Source organism: Carassius carassius, chromosome 4 (genome assembly GCF_963082965.1).
Source record: "Carassius carassius chromosome 4, fCarCar2.1, whole genome shotgun sequence".
In the NCBI taxonomy this organism is placed as follows: Eukaryota; Metazoa; Chordata; class Actinopteri; order Cypriniformes; family Cyprinidae; genus Carassius; species Carassius carassius.
Genome location: NC_081758.1, coordinates 31,281,482 through 31,305,041, shown reverse-complemented (window position 1 = coordinate 31,305,041; position 23,560 = coordinate 31,281,482). Strand labels below are relative to the sequence as shown.

Sequence of the window (23,560 nt, the reverse complement as noted above, 5' to 3'; positions counted from 1 at the left end):
GTATATTTACATTTAAAGGTCAAATATTAACTTACTTCTTTAAAAAACATACACAAGCAGTGGGACCCAAAAGTCATGAGACCATTGATGAAAATATAGAATAAATTTCCTCCACAATTTCTAACCTCATCTCCAGCGGTTTTCTCTACCATAAGGTAGAGCTCCAACTACTGTTGAGGGGCCAATCCAGAGCAATTCTGCTCTCATCAACCTCACGTTAAGAGACCCGGCAGACAGCAGTTATTACTGAGCTTGAAGTGAGACAACACACAGGCAAGACTGATGAGCATCAATATCTCTCTCTTTCACTGCCACAGTGGTGAGCTCAGGCTTTAAATTATGAGAAAAACAAATGAACCAAAGACTAAAGATTGCACAGAGAATTTGAAGGCAACTGATGCCTCTTGTTCACTCTTTGAGAAATTCTTTCTGTTTCTTTGGCTGAGAAAGAAAGATTCTGCTCAACATTAGACATTAGACCACAAGTTTAAGATAATGTTACTCTACTAAGTTAAATGGAAATTACCCCATCTTATTGCACTATAAATGGAGTGAACTTCATGTTCCTCACACAGTCTATGAGGGCTTGGAGTATCAAGGGCACTTAGGGTACAATATCATTTTACTAGCAATATGCTTTGAGTGCCTCTCCAGATACAAACACCCCCCCTGCACCTGTCCTTTTATCACAACTCTATGTGCTGTTGAATAATGCAGACCTAATACTATAGCAGTGCTTCTATAAAAACTCTTTGCAAACTGCACTATATGACTTAAGCCAAGCTAGTCACAATCAACGACTTTCTCGTAAATAATGAGCTAATTGTGAAAACTGATGAGCCACAGTCGAACATGAACATTAGGCATCTGTGCATTACATCCATGGATCCATTGAATATTTTTACAAACAGTACTGGCCCATAATTTTATTTGTTTAATATTTACTTGATTGTTTCTTATTTTACTGTTTAAATATAGGACTATAAATAAAGAAAAATAAAGTAAAATGCAGAAAAAGCTAAATCAGTTTGGAGAATAGATAGATGCTAAGTTTTATTGATTATTTTTTTGATGACAGTTATGAGAGAGGTTAAAAGTTAACATTAACAGCTACAATAAAACCACCCACAATAGGAGTTTGTTTTGTCAGTTTGCTTTGAACTGTTTTGCATAGAAAGAATGATATTTCAGAACATATTTTATTTTGCAACCTTATTGTGGGCAGTATTCATATCTGCTTCTGTGCTTCTGTTGCAGATGAAACAACATTCATATGTTCACATGGCCAAGATATGTTTGAGCATCTGATGTACAGTTATTTGGAGGGAAAATGCAACGCTGTTGCCAAGTGTTCATAACATTACTGTAATCACGAGGAAACAAAATAGCTGTTAAGTTGTAACAATGCAGTATGAGACACCTTATGATCATATGCCGATATCCCAGGAGGGGGACTGTCCACCCTAAAAATATGATTAGAAACCATGCTGTTTACTGTATATAAAAATGTTTTATACTTATACATGTTTTAAGAATTGTGTAAGTATTAAAACAACACAAACAGGGCAAAAATGTGTTTTAAGTTTAGAAACATTTTGAGTCTCCCCCTCCCTTGCTTTCTTCTTTGACATCACCTACACACACACACACACACACACACACACACAAACATGAGTCCCGTGAGAGAGAACAAAGTCAATAGTTGTGGAACTCCAAGGCTGTCAATGCTATTTTATTCACTTAAACATCAGATGAAGTGATTATTTTCTCACAGATGATGCCAATGTATTTTTCGAAGAGTTACTATGTTAGCAATAATAACGTTACCTGCTTGACAAAAAGGGTTCCCACTTGCCAGGATTTCACAACAAAACCCGCCCAATTGCTACTCAAAACAAGCCCAAACTAACCGCCTTTCGAGGGGTCTCCTCTGTAAAAATTGCTTTCTGAGGGCTAAAATACACATTATTAGGGTCGCTTCAACCTGCGGCAACAGTGATAAAGTAGCCCAATTCCCCAAGTAAATATGACTTATAACTGCAGACCGGAGATCTTCAAAAGGGGGGGGCAAGAACCTCCAAAATGGGGTGGAGTCTCCTGGCGCAAAGACTTTCACCATTGGCTCTGGCTCCAGCCAATTTTTATTGACTTTGAAAAATAAAACTTATAAATTAAACATTGTTTCTAGTTCATCTAAAATAATATATGCTATATAAATAAATATATTTTTTCTAAGAGCAGAGCCCAAAGCCTGTGGCCAGTGTTGTTCAGACTGGATATTGAGCCGTCTCAGCGCAGTGCCAGGGAATGATATTACTTTTTTTACGATCACTTTGTTCTAAGCAACGGGGGTGTCCTGGGGCTCAAAATTTGCAGGATAGGAGGGGGTAGTGATGCTGGGTGTTACGAAAAAGTTGCCATTATCCAGTGAGGTTCGGTTGGGGAGTTATATATAATATATATAATATTATATTATATAATATATATATATATATATATATATATATATATATATATATATATATATATATATATATATGTATATATATATAAAATAGTTATATATATATATATATATATATATATATATATATATATAAAACTCATATCACATGATCTTATTAACTATGTATCTCCTGAACTGCACTTTTCTTTACCACGCTTTTCAGCAACAGTCCCGCCGTGCAGTCAATTTCACTGGTTAAGGTTAAGGTCAGGTGTGGGGTTTTTTTTTTTTTTTTTTTTATGGTCAAAACTTTATTTGAACATGTAGTACATGTCAGTTGATAACATATTAGGAACATTTTTTTGTTAGTGAAAAATCTGTCCGTTTTTTATGTTTTTATTTCACTGCTTATGCAAACAAAAAGTGCACAGTGCTGCTAATTTCATTTCTTGGCTTTTGGCATAAAAATTGCTAAAATGATTTCAATGTGTGTATCAGCTAATTTTGTAATATTTCCAGCACATTTTAACAATGTTGTGCATAACAGTTTGGATTGATATTTAGATTTAGATAATTGTATAACATTGGTAACTGCTTTCATTTTTAAAAAGCAGCTCCCGAATGAAATAAGGTTGGAGACCCCTGGTATAGCCTAATGTCTACAACGGAAACGACCTGCTTATGATAATATAATTTTATTATACATCTTTTAGGTCTACTGAAATTGTGATAGAATATGGACACGAAGGTAAATAGTATCCACTGTTGTTTTTCTTCTCAGAAACAGGGGGGTTAAAAACAACTAGATAAAGTAACGTTACTAGTTTGACTGAGAAAAACATGAGGGGAACAATGAAACACTTGTCTGTCCCACACAGCTGACTGCTGCTGAATACTAAATACATCAGATAAGAAACAATCAACTGTTTGAGGAACTGGTTATCCAAGTCTTTACATCATACTTCTGCATTAAACACTACGAGATGATGAACTTGCCTGTTTATAAGATGTGACGATGGTACTCCATTTAAAATAATACGATGCGAGCCGCCAAACTGCAGTTTCTCTTTTCATCCCGAGCGTCAACTCTGCTTTTATGGCGATGCCGCTTTTGCAAAGTGAACTTACCCGCATCGTTTCTCATATTGTCAAGCACTTCTGGTGGCGACCCATTATCAGGTAAAATGAGTTGAGGTCCTAATGTGCAATCGGATCAAAAAGTTTTCGATAAAAAGGGACGTAGATTCAGACGAGTCCGTGTCTGCCTGCGTTCAGCATCCAATGAATCGGGTTCATCTGAAGCATCAGCAACTCGGAGATCTCACCAGTGACATCTACTTACGCAATATTTACTTTTCGAGTGTATCTAATATGCAGATGTTGTGGCGTTACTCGGATCCCTGCAGTCACAGCTTGTAGGCGTGGTTGTCATTGTGTTGTCCTCCTGAGAACGAAAACAAACGTTAAACTCTGCAATAGCAGCGCGAGCGTCCCAGGTGACGTGAACGCTCCTGCACTGACTGGAGTTTAGGCTCAGTCTGTGCCACAGCATGTCTGGTAGACTACTGCTCCGTGTTTAAAGATAATACATTTTTTTGTCAGCTTTACAAATGTGCAATTGAATATTCAAAAATGTAACCACATTTTGGGAGAGGCTAAAACAATCTATTCAAAGTATCCATACACAGGTTATTACCTTTAAATTTCCTTACAATATGTTGCTACTAGGGTTGTTGATTAAAAAAATTATGCATGATATTAAAAAAAAGTTAAAAAAAAAAGTTTAAAAAAAGTAAAAAAAAAAAATGCATTTATACAGTGATTGTTTTAAAAGAAAAAAAAAGGCAAAATACAAACAAAACAGTTTGATGTTGAATGAGTTGTTCCATATGAGTTATTGCAATACAGTGCAAATAGTGATTAAGTTGAAGATTATTCTGCTAAAAATTATTGAGAAAGTATTAATTAAAAACCTAAACTGTAATTTTAAGACATTTAATGGCCCCCTTGAAAGTTTATTGAGGTCTGGATCAGACACTGAAAAACCCATACTGATGGAGAACTAATTAGATTTTGGGGGGAATGTATGGTGGTTACAGCCATGTGTGTATTAAGATTTTATATAAATACATATATATTTTTTATTATAACATGAACTAGATCCATAAATATCTTTGTGTGCTCCTTCAAAGATATAATACAGTATTAAACACATTTGTGCTGAAGAATGCAATTTTGAGAAGCTATTAAATATTTCCTTCGTGGTTTACCACTAACAAGTCAGAAGTCATCAGAAGTCCCCATGGAGCCATTAGAAGGGAGAACAGCAAAGAGAGAGAGATATACACTTCACTCTCATAATGTCAGACTCTTTGATATATACGTAGAGGCAAAGAGTTTATTATCTCTAATTTGAATTTTGTATGTCTAAATAATTATAAAAATGTATTTTCATACCACACATCACAAAGAATTTCAAATTTCCCATAAGTCTCATGTGGCTCAAAACCAGCTAGTATAGAGAAACATTCATGAAAAGATTTCTGAACCACTGTAATGAGTATAACACACTCTCAAAAGATATAATCTGATAATTTTTCATCAAAATCTTTGGTACTCCTGACAGTCATTTAACATAATCTCTAAATTGTGTTTGAGAATTTGGCAATGATAAACACACTTCTTTATTTAAACCCACAGATCCCTGATCATCCATGCATGTGCTGTTTTCACATGATATTGCTGCATGTCAGCAGGTCATGATTATCATCCCTCCCTCCTACACTTGAGTGGGAAGCGATCATAGATAGCCTCACCTCCTTTGGCCAAATGATCAATCGTTCTCTGAGGGAATGCAATCTTTAAAACACTGTATCAGCTGCATTCATCTAGTTCAACATACATGCAACATAGAAACTCTCAGGTGCTTAATCTGGATGATGCTTTCATTCAGTTAACTGAAGTTAAGGTTTAAATTAATATTCTGGCAAACATTTGGCAGTTTGTATTGCATCAGTGTGGGAGACTGAGAAAAGGTAAAAATGATGGAAGTTGATCCCTTGTTGAGACAGTATGTATTTATTTACTACTTTTCTTGGTGGGTTGGTTTGCTGGTATTAAAATAAGGCTGGCATTCTTAGTTCATCTTAATTGTTCATCATGACCTTAAATAAGCAGAAAGAAAAAAGAATGACCAACATGCTCTTTATACGCAATTCATATGTATAATTTATCACATTTAAGTCTCTCTAATAGACTATTAGGAAATAGTCTAATAGGATTTGTTAACCAGAATGACCAGAGACAGAACTTAAAGATCTGTATTAGTATCTAATCTTTAGTATTTACTGCATGCATACAATCACTCTATGCATTAAATGCTACATCGTGTTTTGAATACATTATTTCTGTTAAAGCATCATGGTATATACCTTGTGGATCCAGTCATATAAAGCAAACACACGGGTGAAAACAGTAGGCTTCTTCTCAGTGTTACAGCCCAAACCAGAAACGAAGCTGGCAATACCATGCACCTCCCATACGCTGGAGTTCTTACAGTTCTGGGAACCGCCAGTGTCACCCTCTAGGATGTTCAAAGGAAAAAAATATATTTTTTTTTATTTATATATATATAAATTCTCTGTATTCTTATGTTGCAGGCTAGTAGTCTCCTGAGCACTTCTGTTGTGTAATAATAATATTTTCAATGGTTAATAGAGATTTACGAAAATGGAAGAAATAACTAACTAGCTACCATATATACTGTTCAGTAGTCTGGGGTTGGTAGGAGTTTTGGTTGCTAAGAGGTCGTGTTTTTGAAGAAAGACGTTTATGCTTACCAAGGCTGCATTTGTTTGATCAAAAATAAAGTAGAAACAATAATGTTGTGAAGTATCATTAACATTTAAAATAACAGTTTTCTCTTATTATATATTTTAAAATGTAATTTATTCCTGTGGTGCAATTACTCTAATCCTCAAATGTAAATGTTTTATAACATTATAAATGTCTTTACGGTCACTTTTGATCAATCAAATTTGGTGAATAAAAGTATTAATGCCTTTTAAAATATCTTACTAACTCCAAACTTTTGTCTAAATGAATCATATTGTTAGTGATTATTTTTCTCATAGTCACTGTGAACTATGTTATATTTGAATGTACTGTAGGTATAACCTGTGGTCAAGTTTGAATGAGGTCAGCAGATGGTAAGTTCTCAGGGAAATGAGTTTAAGATCAGGAGTGATCTATGTCTGCATTTACATTTTGCTTTTTGGGGTCAGAAAATTCAGCCAAAGAAAACTGCACTATTGAACCCACTGAGCACCCCTTAGACTCTATATGCTGTGTATTTATATACCTTTTATGACTTAAAAGTAATATAGTTTGATGTTCTCTTACGAGAGCTCTCTCGTACTGCGTCTTAGCTAAGACGCTACGGGAAAAGTCTCTTTTCACGAAATACTGAAGCAAAAAATTATCCTTAATTTTGTATTTTTGTAAAGCGCATTTGCAGCAGTACACAGCCATAGGCGAGACGGCTCGTTCGCTCATTGGCTTGTTCTGCGGCAACTGCACAGCCTATCGAGCGCAGGCTGATGCAACATCAGACCAGGCTGCTTCGCGCCCTTCTTGCCACTTCCCGCCGAAACGGGTGTGGCCCAACCTATAAAAGGAGCTCGAAAAGGCTGACTCACCTGATTTTTCATCTCTTCAGCGAAGCTCACGCATCGCTGGATCACGGAGGAAACAAGCGCCGTCTGAAAGAGCATATCAGCAGGACGAGCCATTCTGAAGCTGCTGGCATTCACTGCCGTTCCTGCTGCGCTATCCGGTGCCCATATCCTTTACATCCTTATATCTGTTTATATCCTGTGTGTGTGTTCGCCCTGCGATGCACATTCACAAAAAGAGCTGCGTCTTTTTAAAGATGCCCTCGTGCGGCTCGTGCAGAGCCCCGCTCAGCGAAGGAGATCGTCACGTCATCTGCGTCTCCTGTCTGGGTGAGGACCATGCAGCGCTCGCGCTCGCTGACGGCGGATGCCCTCATTGCGAGTTAATGCCTATGGTGACTCTGAGGACTCGCCTGGCATCCTTCTCGAAGCCTGCATCATCCGCTGCGCCGCAGCGCCGTAAGCTCGGCTGAGCTCGCCGGTTCCCTCCGCTTCACCGGCCTCCCCTGCATCGCTTCCCAATGTTCAGCGTCCGCTGCTTGCCGACGCGTCATCTGAGGAAGTGGATCTCAGGCCCGCGTCGGAGGAAGAAGACACGTGCTCTCTGCTTGCTTCGGGCAGTGAGGGTTGGGCGAGCTCCGTGGATCTAGCGCCCGCTGCTCAGAGGCCCAGCAGACGGGGGGTATCGATAAGGAGCTGATGCGTGTACTCTCTCTGGCCGCGGCGAGCCTCGGCCTCGAGTGGTCTGCACCAGCGCCCCCTTCACGTTCCCGGCTGGATGGTAGCTATCTTCCGGATGAGCGCTCTTCCTCAAGCTCAAAGCACGCCCCTTTTCTTCCTGAGCTTCACGAAGAAGTGGCGAAAGCTTGGGACGCTCCATTCTCGGCGAGAATCCGCTCATCTGTTTCGCCAGCATTCTCCACACTGGACGGTGCTAAGAACAGAGGCTACCTGTCACTTCCGCCGGTGGAACAGGCTATAGCAGCGCACCTTTGCCCGCCCTCTGCTGGACGGCAGACTAAGGCGGCGTTGCCATCCAAAGCCTGCCGCATGACGTCATCGCTGCTCGCACGGATATTCTCTGCTGCTGGGCAGGCTGCGTCTGCGCTACACACCATGGCTACGCTACCCGCAAGCTGGATGAGATGGGACCTGAAGCGATCTGTCTCGCGAATCTGAGGAGTGCTTCGGATCTCTCCCTCCGCGCTACTAAGTCCGCTGCACAGGCCATGGGACGGGTTATGGCTTCCGCTACGGTGGCTGAGAGGCATTTGTGGCTGACGCTTTCTGACATCAAGGAGTCTGAGCGCGCTGCGTTCCTTGACGCGCCGCTAACTCCTACTGGCCTCTTCGGATCTTCCGTCAACGAGTTTGTGGAGAGATTCGACGAGGACCAGAAAGCTTCGCAGGCGTTCAAGCACTTCTTGCCGAAGCGCTCCAGTTCTGCAGCTAGCCGCTCTAGACCGGCCCCACAGAGCTCTCAGTCACGCCCACCGCCTCCTGCTGCGTCATCGCGACAGTGTCAGCAACGCAGCTCGGGACCCCGTTCTCGCTCTTCAAGCCGTCGCCCCGCGCCGCGGGAGCCGCGGCAGAGGATTGCGGTGAAGCCAGAAGCCCCGAAAGCATCCTAGCACTGCTGGGAAAGCGCCGGTGTTCGAGTTCCGCTGCGGCCGAGCTCTCACCCAAGCGCGCTGCTGTTGCAGTTCCAAGAGTTGTGACTGCCTCAGTGTCCTCTGCAATGCGCAAGCCTGCACGAGTGCCCGCTTGCCTGCACACAAAAGCCGTTATCACGGCTACCCAGATGTTTCACAAAAAGAATGTTTTTTCTGGTGTTCCGGCCACGGCCGATGGTGCTATAAATGTAGTGACGATGCCCACTCCTCAGTGCCCATCTCCACATGTAAGCACAGCCCTGCACACAGGGCCTGCGCCCATAATGACGACTCAAGTCGGTCGCGCACACTGCATAGTAAGCGTGCCCACCCCTCAGTGCCCACAATTACGTAAAAACGAGGCCCGTGCACGTACATTCTGCAAGGGCAGACAGCAAGTTGAAAGTGGTAAATGTGCACACGTGCAGCCCACAGTTACTCGCAGATATATCGAGTCCCAAGGGACCCGCTCAGCCTCCCCCCAGTCGGTTAAACGCCGGGACGGGGTCGAGGAGGAGCAATCTCCCTGCTGTGATCAGCGCGCTCCCTGCCTCAGATGCGCAGCACACTCGAGCACCGCCGTTGCCCAGTCAACAGAGCGCGCTTCGCATCCACTCCTTATCCATTCATGCAGATGCATGGTCAGCGCTTCCAGGGGTTTCGGATTGGGTACTAGGCATTCTAAAGCGAGGCTACAACCTACAGTTTTCTCGACGCCCACCGCGCTTTTCAGCGCGCGTTGAAACTACGGTCAAAACAGAAGTAGCACACATACTTCGGGCCGAAATATCAAAACTGTTGAGCAAAGGGGCTTGTGTCTCAAGCTCAAAGTGAGGGGGGGCTGTACAGCAGATACTTTCTGGTGCCCAAGAGAGACGGGGGTCTCAGGCCCATACTGGATCTAAGACAGCTGAACAAGGCATTGATGAAACGCAGTTTCAAAATGCTCACGACCAGGAAGCTCCTCGCGCAGATTCGCAGAGGGGACTGGTTCATGTCAATAGATCTGAAGGACGCGTATTTTCAAATACAGATAGCGTCAAACCACAGGCGATATTTGAGATTCGCCTTCGAGGGCCAGGCATACCAGTTTACAGTCCTGCCATTCGGCTTGTCCGTAGCTCCTCGTACGTTTACGAGGTGCATGGATGCAGCGCTCGCTCTTCTCAGACTCAGAGGCATACGAGTGCTGAATTATTTGGACGACTGGCTGGTTCTGGCCCAATCACGAGCGGAGCTCGTGGACCACAGGGCCGTTTTACTCGATCACCTCGAGAAGCTCGGCCTCAGTGTCAATTGGGCGAAGAGTTCGCTGAACCCCAGTCAGACGATCCTGTTTCTGGGTATAGTTCTGAACTCGTGTTCCATGACGGCGCGGCTGTCACCACAGCGCGTGATGGGCATTTAGCGCGCAGTGAGTTCTTTCCGCTGCGGCGCGACCGTGTCGCTCAAATGGTCTCTACACCCGCAAACAGTCTGGCTGTTGTGGGAGAGATTTGGCAGGGCGGAGGTGGACCTCTTCGCGTCCCACGAAAACACTCACTGCCCCGCGTTCTTTTCCAAGAACGAAAGCACGCTGTCACAGAGATGGCCGTGCTGCCCGCTTTATGCTTTCCCTCCCGTCTCCCTCCTTCCGCAGGTGATAGAACGGGTGAGAGAAACGAGATGTTCATTACTGCTTGTAGCACCTCTTTGGAAGAACCAACCATGGTTCCCAGATTTGATGCAGTTAACCAGATGTCGCCCCGTGGCTGGTACCATTGAGGAGGGAACTCCTCTCGCAGGCCAAGGGCTCGATTTGGCACCCTCAACCGGAGTTGTGGTCCCTCCATGTGTGGGCGCTCAACGGTTACCCGCTGATCTCGCAGTGGGAGTGCTAAATACCATCACTCAGGCTAGAGCTCCGTCGACACGACGTCTGTATGCCTCGAAGTGGTCGGTGTTCTCCAGCTGGTGCACAGCTCGAGGTTATTCACCCCTTAGTTGTGAGGTGACGGAGGTCCTCTCCTTCCTACAGGAGCTGTTGGATAAGGGCAGAGCCCCATCCACGCTCAAAGTTTATGTGGCGGCCATCGCAGCATTTTCTGAAACGGCGACTCGAGCCTTCTTTGCCCGGTCAGGGTTTTAAGAGCTTATGTGTCTCGCTCTGCTGCTTTTCGGCAGACAGAGCAGCTGTTTGTCTCGTTCGGTGGACGTTCCAAGGGAATGGCTGTTTCGAGACAGACTCTATCCAGATGGATAGTTGACGCCATAGCGTTAGCTTACGCTTCCAGAGGCCTTCAGTGCCCATTGGGCGTCAGAGCACACTCCACAAGAGGCGTCGCCTCGTCGTGGGCGTGGTCTACTGGGATCTCCTTGCAGGATATATATGTACGGCGTTAGGTTTGGCCTCGCCGTCTACATTTATCAGGTTCTATAACCTGGAGGTTCCCGCCTTGCAAGCAAGGCTGTTGTCAGTATAGTCGAATCAGGGCCCTGAGGGGAATTCTGAGTTCACGAGCGCTATGCGCTGCCGACTGTTATATGGGCAGTATTGCGTAAGACCCGCATTGCCACATTGGTCAGGCCTTGCCTCGGCTGTGTGATGTCATATTGCCGCATCTACGGATGCTGCTAGATATAGGACGGAGGGCTTTTTCCCTTTTCTGTCCTGGACTCTCTGTGAGTCCCTCAGGTGACTGTGCACTGTAAATCCTGGGCGTTGCTTCAGGTTTATTGGTGTGTGATCACTGCGCGCACGGCGTTTTACATTGGGTTCCCATAGCGTCTTAGCTAAGACGCAGTACGAGAGAGCTCTCGTAAGAGAACGTACTCGTTACTAAACGTAACCTGGGTTCTCTCTAGAAGAGCGAACGAGTACTGCGTTCTCTGCCGTGCGTACGATTCACTCTGGTTCGCTTCTGCGATGAAATAAATCAGGTGAGTCAGCCTTTTCGAGCTCCTTTTATAGGTTGGGCCACACCCGTTTCGGCGGGAAGTGGCAAGAAGGGCGCGAAGCGCCCTTATTGGTCTGATGTTGCATCAGCCTGCGCTCGATAGGCTGTGCAATTGCCGCAGAACAAGCCAATGAGCGAACGAGCCGTCTCGCCTATGGCTGTATACTGCTGCAAATGCGCTTTACAAAAATACAAAATTAAGGAAATTTTTTGCTTCAGTATTTCATGAAAAGAGACTTTTCCCGTAGCGTCTTAGCTAAGACGCAGTACGAGAGAGCTCTTCTAGAGAGAACCGAGGTTACGTTTAGTAACCGAGTACGTTTTCTCATTCATTGTCAGACTGAAAGTCTTGATATCATAAAAACATATTTTGGCCCCTAGCTTAGGTTTTATGACAACTCTCTGTTGAATCATAGAAATAAAATTAGCATGTTTTCCCTTTGAAGATTTGAATGTAAAAATGCATTAAAGCAAAGCATTTTAGTCTTTAAACACATTACCAATGTAAACAAGTTTGTTTTACATTTGGATGTACACAGCTAATTACAGCTGAACATTTATTGTGAACAAAGACACCTGAACACTGAGTTTATCTCTTGTCCAAACAGCAGTTTGGTCATGTATAGTTTGCACTTTGACATGAGGGTTAAAAAAGTGGACACAAGTGTACTTATAGTGTTTATTTCTAAACATCAAACTCAGGATTCAACCTCACAGAACCTACTCCATTAGATGCCCTCTTCTTATTCAAAGGATAATGTTTTGAATGTTCACCTTAAATGCCCTGCGGAAAACTCATTATCCTGCGTGGAGATGCTTTAAGCTCATCTAGATAACAGGGTATCCTGATGTTTGTCAAAGAGGATAAGATTGTCATGCTGTTGTTGTCTCCTTCTGCTGATGAGGTTAAGGCTTTTGTCATCTAAAATAAAATATCTTGTGTAAAAATGACTAAAATGTAACTTAAAGGGATAGTTCACCCAAAAATGAAAATTATGTCATTTAGGACTCACCCTCATGTCGTTCCAAACCCGTAAGACCTCCGTTCATCTTCAGAACACAGTTTAAGATATTTTAGATTTAGTCCGAGAGCTTTCTGTCCCTCCATTACATTTATTACAAGCTCTCGGATATATATATATATAGCGTTGGGTGCTTGAGCACCTGCCCCTTTGCCCCTTGGTGCCCAAAGTGCCCTTTTGTCAAATTTTCAGCAAAAAAAGCAAATTTTCCTCAAATTTTTTGTAATAACATGCCCTTTTGTGAATGCCTTGCCCAATCTAAATATTAGTAAAATTTATTAATAATAATTTAGCCGTAAATAAAATGACCCACGTGATGACCTTTCACCTGACGACGACGACCTCCTCTGAGCAGGACGATTCCTCTCAAGCTGCACGGGCATTTTTTAATTGCTAGAGGATATTATTAACACCGCGGCAGCTGGTAAGTGGTGTTTCATTCTCAGCGAAGTGATTTTGATGTTTATTTACTTTTTATATTTTACAAGGACGATGTGATGTGAGAACATGCAGATATGTTGTTTATATTGCTGCGTGTAGTCTGTAGTGTAGTGTAACGTTAGCGTGCTGTTTGAGGGAGAAAAGTTTCACAGGCGTCGAGGGGTATGGTCTTTTTTATGTTATTTGAACAAAATAGTATTATATTACAGTATTTATTTATTTTTTAAAACATAGAGTGCCTTAAAATAATTATCACAAGACTGGTAAGGTTTATTCAGATTTTCTCATTCTCTGAATTATCATTATAAAAATAAAAACAATTAAGAAATGAATTAAAATATAATTATATTTAAATGTGACACAATTATATATATATATATATATATATTTTGACATCTGACACCTGACATCAAAGTGCAGTGTGAAGGAGATGGATGAATAACACTTGTAGCCTGTCATTTGTTTACATTGCAAAGGTGTTCAATTTTAAACAACAACAACTGCAACAGTAATAATAATATTAATCACTATATTCCAGTGTATCAGTTGTTTAATGTTTTGTATCAATATTTAAGGTGAACTTATTGATTAGGTGCAAGAGTAGACAGTAGTGATGGTTAAAATAATAGATTAATGCTGAAATAGTAAATTATGCCTTGTTTCTAAATGGACAGAGAGTTGAAAGTAATAGAGCTGGGGCCCGTTTCACTAAGGAGGTTCAACCAACTCTGAGTTTAAACTTGAACTCTGAGTTGACTTACCCTGAGATGGGAAACTTTTCGGTTACAGAACAGCTGAAATTAGTTGGTTTAATCAACTCTAAATTGACTGACTGAGTTAAGTGTGTGCACCACAACTATAAAAAGCCATTATCAATGGAGCGCCAATATTACGATTCACCATGGCAACAGCTCCCGCCAAAAATCCATATGCATACTTCAGACTCGATACAAATGTAATTCTTATCAGGGTTATAATATCACAGGTGAAAACTGGCAGAACATTAGATTAATGAATTAATAGCTAATCATTTTATGGTATCTCATGGGCCAAAAATATATATAAGATAATCATATTAATAATAATATTTTAAGTGTATTTTTCTTAATTTACAAATGATCTGCCAATAGAGTAAGAAAAATACGGCAGTGGCTATTAACACTAAGTGTAATTAACATACTCTCTTAGCGATGGGTCCTATTTACAGTAGGCTAAGTGCAAATAGCTCTAGATGCTATTTACAGAAAAAAATGTACAGTGAAAATCGTGATCTATTCTATTTACCATGTAAAAGTAATAATTAGATGCTAGTTATACTTTATACTGCAAGATACATTTGCACCTCAGTATTGTGATACATTAACAGGATGCAATAATAACATTGTAAATTATTATATTTATTACAATTATAAATAGTTGTATCATTATTAAACACTCGTTAGGCACTTTATTTCCACTTTTAGAACATTTTGTTCATTTTTATTGAAAATAAATTCTAATGTGACATGTGATGGGAAAAGTGAGAAGAATGAGCTCGGCAAAAGCCTGACTCTAACCCAGGGCCGGCTCTACGTTATTTGGTGCCCAAGGCGAAAGAGCCGCCTGTGTCGCCTGTCAGCAAAGCCGGCCCTGCTCTAACCCAATCAATAGCGTTACAAGCTAGTTTCCGTGCCAAAAACATTACTGCCTAGTGCCTACACCACTGAAGCCGTTATTCACATGTGTCATATTTAACCTTATGTGTCGAAGGAGGGCGGAGCTACAGTAGATTTGCACTTAGTAATAGACACTCAGAATAAAGTTTACCATTTGCATTAAGATTATTTTTATTACCACACTGGCATATAATTTTGCTTAAGTAAAATGCACTTAATTTAGATTCCCCCCCAGGAAACAAGACAAAATTTCTTATATAATTTTCTTATATAGAAAATGTTTATTTTATAATTTTTTTATATATTTGTACTTGGGCAAAAAAAGAAGAAAAAAAAACACTTAGTAAGAAGAGTTTCCCTCATTTCAGGGTAAACATACTCAGAGTTTTCACTTAACCTCCTTTGTGAAACGGGCCCCAGATGAGGAGATGGAGACAGAGGAAGAAAAAGAGGGAAATGTAGAAGCACAAGTGACAGAAAGGGAGAAGGGAACAGCAAGCCAGGAGACAGAGGCTGGTGAGAAAGAGGAAAATGTAGAGGCTCAAACGTTTTCTATAGTTTTTACTATAACAGCTGTTCTTAATTATTCTGTAGAAACAGAGATGAAAAAGCCATCAGGTTGGGACAACTTAAGACATTTCAGTTTCTGATCCCAGAGCTATTATTAGGTGGAAAGAAATTTTTTTTTTTAACTTTTAAACTTAAAATTGTCTTTTTTATTTTTTATTTTTCAAAACTGCATCAGAGCATTGGCTGCCGTATCAATACATAATCATCCATATCGATACGCGAATCAGCAAGGAATGCATCACAATATATTGCTGTATTGATATTTTGAACAGTGCCATTTAAAGCCTTGTTCCATGTGCCCCTTTTATACTTTGAGCACCTGCCCCTCCAAAGGTCTCTGCACGGCCCTGTTTGTAGGTATAATATCATGGCATAATTTAATGGGTGTTCATGGTTAGGGAATATTTAGGGCAACAAACAGGAAAGATAATGAAACAACTTAAGTTGTAGCACACTTGAATTAATTATTTATTAACGCCCCCAATTTAGTTCATGAATAAAATAAGACACCATTTCAGTTCCTCATTATCGCTGTTATCCTCATTGCTAAAATCACAGCAAGATCTGTTCTTTTTTTTCTTTGCTCATTTGGCTTCATCTGTTCCTCATCAGATTTATCCACTGGTTTGACAGCATGGCCTTGATGCATCGTTTCCACATTAAAGATGGAATGGCTCTGCTAATATTTGTTGTCTTGAGTGATCCAATGCCAAATCTCCATCCTACAGCAGCCATTTTTTATCTGACCCATGTAAGAACATCTTTGCCCAAATCTTTTTCCCGTTTTCAGATTCCAAGTAAGCATGGATTGGAGGTGACAGTGACATGCGATCATAAATTCAGACAGAACACTCTGACCACATCAGGCCTATAATCTATAAAGATTAGATCAGAATAGACAAGTACAGTAGTCAAAGTCAATGCAATTACTACAAAACCTTCATCTGAACCCATTCTAATCTTCAGTTTTGTTTGATTAACAGAGGCGACTGATAATGCTGGAGTGAGCTTTGTTAAATACAAGGGAGATTTCTATGTAAGCACAGAGACCAACATCATGTGCAGAATCAACCTTGTGAGTCTGAAAACCAAAGAATAGGTATATATAAGTGTTTCACATATGCAAATATAAAATTATATAACACACAGTGTTTTCCTAAAATAGTTATCTCTATGTGATTTTGTTTCTGAAAAGTGGATTGGTTAAAATATATTGCAATTAATGCAGCGACAGCTCATACACATCATGACCGTGAAGGAGCGACTTACAACTTGTGAAAATCACATGGCCGAAGAGGTGGGATGCCTCATTTATGCTTTTTATTTAAGACAACTAAACTCTTATGGCTTCTTTTTATAAATGTTTTCAAACCAGACAGAACTGCAAAAATAATGACTGTTTTAAACCAAAGCACTCCACCCATCTGCCACTTGTCAAACAAACACGCCCAGAAACACTTAAGATAATGTTTTAAAAGCACCACAGAGCCACACTTTTGGAAAAAATCAATATAAAATGGCCACACTTCACCTTCACCATATCCTCCGAGTTCCACCAGGTGAAGGAAAGAACGATGCTGCTGATCTGTCAGGCACAGATATTCTTTGCTCTCTGCTTCTGACCCCAGGAAACCATCATAATACCACAGTTTTTGGTAAATTTGCCTGCCATGTTTGCATTTTTAAATAATTTGAACTGAATTTGTACTTGTTTATCCATCTGTAATATTTTGCATTTATTTATATAGAATTCCATATGGTTGAAATTGGAAATGTGGGCCACACTTTTTGGCTTTTTACTTTTGTTCATGTAAATTGTAAATGTAAATGTAAATCCCGTATCATGTAATCTTCACCAATGGAAAATAATCCTTTTTTTTTTCCGTTTTTTTTTCTCTCTGTTTTGAATTATTTTATAATGTGTTGTTTCCAGTCATGTCTGAGAATTACAATCTTCATTGAGCAGCCGAACAAGCTAGACCTGCCAAAATTCATGCTGTACAGAGTTGCTGGAAAAAAGCCTTCATAATTCCCTGGAACCCGGAACTAGAAAACATCTTCCATGAAGCAGAAAGACGCACTGGCCAGGCATGGCAGAGTCAATCCCAACATCATACTCACTGACTTCTAATTGTGGGCACTGTGTATTTCTGTCATTTCACCTCTGTCATCCATGTTTTCATCCCTTCAGCTCATCAAAACAAAATACCATGTCCACACTGCACCAGATTAATGCATATGTAGACAATGGATATTTTATTATGGATATATGCTGTGGAGATAATGACAATGTGATTGGTGACTTCACAATGGAGAACCTTCATGCATCTGGAGAAGAACTTGACAAAGTGTAATACCTTCACAATCCAAAACATGTCAAATGTAGAAAATGCTGACCTCTTATTATTTCTCTTTGGTAATAACAATAATATATATATATATATATATATATATATATATATATATATATATACATATATATATATATATATATATATATATATATTTTTTTTTTTTTTTTTTTATATATATTGTAGGCTTTTAAACTTATGTTTGATACTCTTTTACCTTTTGTTCTTTAATATTTTGAATTGTTTTAGCTTTATTTTTTGTTTTTCATTTAAATGATAAGTTTTTTTATTTTGTTGTATGCATTTGTATTTATTTTTGTATTTACTTTTTTTAATGTGTATAGTATTTATACAGTTTTAGCTTTTAGTTTTGGATCTGATAGTACTGTAGTTGTTTTAATACTACAATTGATTGCTTCTGTTGTCCACATTTGTAAGTCGATTTGGATAAAAGCATCTGATAATTGACTAAATATAAATATCATATAAATATAATATATAAGTATAATAATATGTGTTCCTGAGCCATGAAGATCTCTACACTGATGATCTGTTGCAGTATGGTGGTCTTGAGTCCCCACAGATAAACTACATGTATGTCCTTATCGATGTTTCTACACCTGTGGTTTTTGGTGTCTCTCTGCTAAAAGGGTTAGTTCACCCAAAAATGTAAATTAGCTTGTGTTTTACTCACCCTCGAGGCATCCTAGGTGTATGACTTCTTTCAGACGAATCCGGTTGGAGTTATATAAAAATTTTTCCTGGCTATTCCAAGCTCTATCATTGCAGTCAGCGGGTGTTGCAGGTGAACAGTCCACCAGTTGTCAAATAAAGAGCACACATTCATAATACAAAAGTGTCTCACACGGCTGCGGGGGGTGAATAAAGGCCTTCTGTAAAGAGTCCATGTGTTTTTGTAAGAAAAATACCCATATTTCACACATAATAAACACTTTCAATCTCTCACTTCATATATCTGTCGTACACGGAAGCCGTTCCATTTTTTTGATTAACTATGTTTACTGTATTTTAAACAGCATTTTGATATTTATAATTATTATGTATGTATTTCTAGTACCTCATTAACCGAGAGATGAAATTGAATATTTGTACTTCATGCTGCAGGACCATCCAGTTACAAGTTAATGTTATAAAAGAACAATTTATGCATCAACTACAGATTAACTACACGTAATACAGTACATTTGTATAAAGTATAATTTTCCCATAAATCCTTGCAATTTTTTGAAATATCAAAATAAAGTGCAACAGACATCGGTAGAGGATCTAGAGAGAGGGTAAAAACAACAACAACATCACAATAATATTGACACAACTCTGAAGAGAGAATATATACGGTGTTCAAGCATGACCCAAATAGCTTGCTTTATCTTCTACTTTTGTGTATTTCATTAAGCAACACAAGTGAGCTCCAAATCACTAGGTCACTAATCAGTAACCACTTGCAAACAACTTTGAAGGCCTATACAAAACTGCAGAATTTGACAAACCTGTAAAAAAATACACGTTGCTATGGCGAAGAAAGTGTGTGTCGTGCTGACATTTAGTATTTCATTTGTAACTGACATTACCAATTCAGTGATTTCTCATTACAACCTCAACAGTACATTTATAGACTATTCAAATGTATGAACGTGTTTAGACTGGAAATAAAGTAGACTTTGCAAAGAAGTACAAAATGTATCTTAAAAATTTTGGTAATACCTATTTTAGTAAACTTAATTTAAATGTACTTTTATGCAACCTGATCTGACATTACGGTATTTTCAAATTTTTGTTTTTGTCAGTAAATATTAAACAAGAACGATTCCTTGAGCACAGACCTTTACAGGTGAGGATGAGAACAAACCATCCACACTGACTGGCCTTTGTCTTCAAAGCCTAGCCGAGAACATGAAATCGTATGCAAATTACTGAAGAAAATTAAGCCCGCTTCCATACTGCCCCTTGTGGAGTGGGCTCGTACCACAATAGGACATTCCACATTTCTAGAAACATAAGCCAAAGCAAGCACATCGACAATCCAGTGTGACAGCCATTACTTAGACACAGGCAGTCCTTTCTTGCATCCGCCAAAGCATACAAATATCTGCTTTGAGAGCCTGAACTATCTTAAGTGCTCGATATATGTGTGCAATGCACGTACAGGGCACAAGAGCATATTAAACATCCTCAGGACGAAAAGCTGATACTGTTATTACTTGCGGTTTAAGTGGTATCAAAAGCACATTAGGTGCATAAGCCTTACTAAGCTTTAAAGTGACTCTGCAATCACCCAGCCCAAACTCAATGCTCGAGTCATGAATTGACAGTGCCTGCAGGTCCCCAACTCACTTAACAGAGGCTAAAGCAAGCAGGAGCACTGTTTTGAGAGAGAGCACAAGCAAGCTGGCAGATTTCAATGGCTAGAAGGGGGGCCCGTGAGAATGTCCAGCATGAGTGGCAAATCCCAAACAAGTAGAGTGCAAGGGCGAGGGGGGTTCAGTCTCCTTGCTCCCTTTAAAAATCTCCCTACTTGGTCATTTCTACCCGCTGAGCAATTATCCATGTGAACAATGAATGCCTTAATTGAGGCCCCATACACTTTAATTTGGATGGCGTACATCCACTGTCAAAATGTTTTTGTAGAAAAGAAAACTATTATTAGTATTGGGCAGTTAGATGGGTCTTCATCTCACGATCTGCACCAACTTGTAAAAACTCTCCATTTGTGCATGTACTGTAAAGATGCCGTGTGAAAGGAGCCCTGGCCTTGGTGATGGCGTTTAAGCTGAGAAAACGTATGCTGCTGCTGGCAAGCCTCGTTGAGCAGTCAGACATGAAGATTCCACAACTCTGTGTTGGGATGCCATATCATTCCCTGTGCTTGAGAGAGGAGGTCTTTCCTCAGTGGGATAGCCTACAGAGTATCTCTACCAGCTCTGGGGACCTTGGCTGGTTGGGCTATTTCAGTGAAGAACTGGTTTTCTCTCCTGTCAAATTTTGCAAAGCATGTGATGCAGAAATTTCACTATTGAAGAGGCATACTTGCGCTCTTCCGGCCATCTGTGTGCCAGTGCATCCACCGGCAGGGCAGACAGGAAATAGAACAGCGGACAGTGATTGTTCTCCACGGATGTTAAGAGATCTGCTTCCGCTCTACTGAATATGGCCACAAATCATATTAACAGTTAAAGGGTGAACACTCCACTCCCCATGTATCACCCTTCCCCTCAAAAGCATGTCCACAGTGCAATTCAGATGTCCGGGGACATAAACTGCTCGAGGAGAGGAGATGCTGATCTGCCCATAGAAGGAGGTCTTAAGCTAGCCATAGCAGAGGTCACACATAGTCTCAAATCCAAGATTGGGCAGATTTTGACATCTTTCTTTGGTACCAAGAAATATCGACTGTAGAAGACACTCTCGAGATGTGCGAGGGGCACTCTCTACAGTGTTTTGCCAGGAGACAGAGTATTTCCTCTCACAGAACTGAGGTCTTCTGCTGGACTCAGTGTATTCAGCTGTATTCACTGGACATTATCACAGGACATTATCACAGGACATTATCACAGGGTGGTGTTGGCGCAGTGGATAAGACACATGCCTTTGGTGTGAGAGACCTGGGTTTGAATCCACTGTGAGACACCAATGTGTTCCTGAGCAAGACACTTAACCCCTAGTTGCTCCAGACACTTAACCCCTTGTTGCGACCTCTGACATATATATAGCAATTGTAAGTTGCTTTGGATAAAAGCATCAGCTAAATGAATAAACATTCATTTAACATGCTGTTGAATGTGGGAGCCTGCAAAAGAACTAAAGTGTTTAGCCATTCTTTATTGTTTTCATAACACACTCTGATACTCCTGGAAGTGCCTGCTACACTTCAGTGAATTGTGACAATGGGCGACCTGGGCTGCATGCTGTGAGAAACAACTCACTGTGGCGTGAGAGTGGGTGAGAGTGGGAGTAGAATCCTGAGTCCTGAGGCTCATGTCTCTGCAGTGGGGGCAGTCCGAAACCCCAAGCACCACCTCTGCATGGGCTCGACCCAGGCAGAACACGCACATCTGGTGAGCATCAGATGATTTGATTCAGTAGCGATTCAGTAGATGTGAACACGCACGTCTGTTGGCCATCAGATGGTTTGATTCAGTATATATAGGCTATATTCAAGACACATTGCTGTGACATTTAATATCAAAAACAACATAACAGGAAAGCTAATGTTTTCTGTTATATTAAGTAGGGATGGCCCTATCAGGTTATTTATTTATTTTTTATTTATTTTTTGTTGCCATGTCATTGAATAGCCTATTGAGTATCTACCGATACCAAGTCCCGAAATTATACTTTAATTCTCCTAGTGCTTGGTGCACAATTCAAGTATATAAAGTTATAAAGTTAAAAAATCAATCCAATTTTAATGCTGCGGAACTAGTTTAGGCATTAATATGTTTTAAAATTATTACAAACTAAAGGTAACCAGTTACAAGTTAAAGTTATACATTTTGCATTAATTTAATACATTACATTTGAATCATAATATTGACAAAAAAAGCTCAAGAACATTTCATGCATCAATAACCCTTATTTTGTACACAGTATAATTTTCCCAAATATCCCTTCTATTTTTTTATAATAAAGTTAGTATCTAGAGAGAGAGACTATATTTAGAAAACATAACATAATAATAATAATAATAATAACATGAAGAAATAATTGACAAGAAAATAAATACTGTCCAAACATGATCCAATTGGGTCATTCTTCATTTGTGGTGTCAAGTTAAAGTTAGCTAAATTTCTGACAATTTCATGTGTCACACTTTAATAGTGTCTGGTGTTATGTTGATAACTTACAGATCTGACATATTTTAATCAACATTTTCATAAATACATATTAATATTTCAAAAATTTCCCCTGATCTTGAAATCATTATGATTGCAGCCTCCATTTCAGAAAAGTCTGGATTAAGACAGATTTGTTTGTAGTGTCGCTGTCTTTCCTGGTAACAACACAGACTCTAAAGTAACTTGTTATATGAAGTATGTATCAGACATTTCTTTCCCTCAGAGCCATTTAATCTTACAATTTAATATTTTTGGACTGTAAAGTGTTTTAATCTTTTAGATTAGAGAATATAAAGGTACAACAGACCATTTTCCTGCCTTTTTTATGTATATAAAACAATTGATTTTTTATAATAATAATATTTTTTTCCTTTGGCAGAAATAGGGGCTAATATGAAAAATATAACATTTATTTTAAAAACTGAAAATTAAATCCTTAAAGTGAAAAGTGAATCCTTAAAATTATTTATTTATTTATTTATTTGTTATTACCTAAAGTTGCATATCCCTGCTAATTTTAGAACAAACCAAAATTTTACTTCAAACATTGGAGACATAATTTATCGCCAGTGTTTGAAATTATTAAAAAATCTAAATGTTGTTAAGCTTCAATTTTAATGGATATAGCATATTAAACTCATTTAAAATGCATATTAGTACATTTTATTAGAACAAACAAATAAACAAGTATTTTTACAAATTTCCCCTGTCATTTGCCACGAGGAATGACCCAAATACTTAATTTCTTTGAACGACTAGTGCAACACAAGTCATCTACAAATCACTAGGTGGCGCTCGTGCCATACGGAAGCGCTGATTTAAACCCTAAACTGGTGTTTGACTTTTAGTCTATAAATGGGGAAAGGACTAATATTTATTGTTCAAATTCTACAAACAATTCAGTGTGGCTCCATAAGGCCATTAAGCTTCATGTCATGACAAATGCATTTTCTTTATG

General features: G+C 39.8%; 1 pseudogene; it reads left to right on the top strand.

Annotated features, from left to right (window-relative positions):
• The first annotated feature begins 6,638 nt into the window (after positions 1–6,638).
• Positions 6,639–17,749, top strand: LOC132135563 (carotenoid-cleaving dioxygenase, mitochondrial-like; annotated as a pseudogene).
• The last annotated feature ends 5,811 nt before the right edge of the window (positions 17,750–23,560 follow it).